Source organism: Phytophthora infestans, genomic scaffold (genome assembly GCF_000142945.1).
Source record: "Phytophthora infestans T30-4 supercont1.38 genomic scaffold, whole genome shotgun sequence".
Classification (NCBI taxonomy): Eukaryota; Oomycota; class Peronosporomycetes; order Peronosporales; family Peronosporaceae; genus Phytophthora; species Phytophthora infestans.
In genome coordinates, this window is record NW_003303721.1 from 1,317,276 (window position 1) to 1,318,610 (window position 1,335).

The window sequence follows — 1,335 nt, forward strand, 5'->3', positions numbered from 1 at the left end:
CGACTGCCGCTCGGAGTCCTCGCCGAGCCTCATCTTTCCCAGCAGGTCCAATCGCCGAGTCGACCGGCAGATCTGGAACGATCGACCTCGTTCCAATCGACGTCGAATCCGAATTTCCTTGCGCCTCAGCGGTCGTATCATTAGGACCTGCACGCAAATGGTCGAGGCTAGCCCTCTCTCTCCTTTCTCGTAGCTCCTTCCGACTTTTAAGCTTAGCCCAACCCTTTTGTGCGGCCTCAATTCCAGAGCCGTCGACAGTCTTCACCCTCGACGCCCAGTAGTACCTCGTAACGTGGCTATAACAGCCCAGTACCAATACGAACACGTTCCCAATGAGACTCGCGACCGAGAATTCCAATATCACGTCCACCACTAGAGTAGCTAAGGCAACGCCCATCCAACCACATAGGGCACCTTCCACGCCTTCATAGAATACTCTAGGCAGGTAAAACACAAGCGACAATAACAGTTGTCCCACCAGACACACGCCCATCAGGTACTCGCCCACTCGATCGATCGAGGCTACCGAAGCCTCAGCTATCGCCTTCGTGTAACGACAGCACGACGTCCACACAAGTTGCAGCACATCTGGAACGAAGAGGCAGATCGAGTGGTGCCACGCCTCACACCATCTGAGACACAACAGTCCGAAAATGCCGAAGCGGGGTTCATCCTTTCGTAACACAGCCATGAACATCAGCGTGACCAAAGTGCAGGCATATTCTCTAGGGTGCAGCTCTTGAGCGTTGGCTCCACGTACGGTAGTGACGAATCGGTCACTACAAGTATACCAGAAGAAGCAGACGGTAGAGCCACAGTCCATCAGGCTCGCACTGAAAGCCCATCCCACATTGCGTAAAGGCGTCGTGACCACCCATACTACTACCCCGGCTACGGCGCAGACCACCATAGCTCCTGTTTCGATTTCCGGGAACGTCACGACAGGAGCCACCGCTTCGATTCCATCGACCCAGCTCCTCAGCACTTCCATCATTTCAGACTGGCGCCGCGTCAGTTAGGAAAGGTCATCCTGGCGTCGTCCGTTGACACCCCTTCCCAAGTGGCGTCAGTGTCACCCAAGTCGTTTCCTTTCATCTCGCTTCATTTTTGCACCCTGTCGCGGACGTCCTATTTCCAACACCCGTCAGCCATCATCCGAGCAAATGCGACGTATCTTTCAGTTTCCAACAATCTCCACGTAGAACACCTCCCAGCTACAGCTTCTCAGCTGCCAGCATGTCCGAGCGCCTCACTGTCGCGGAGCGCCGGCGATTCAAACGATTCTTTGACGCGGCCCTAGAGTATGACGAGCATGGAACGCCAGGGGACGACGCT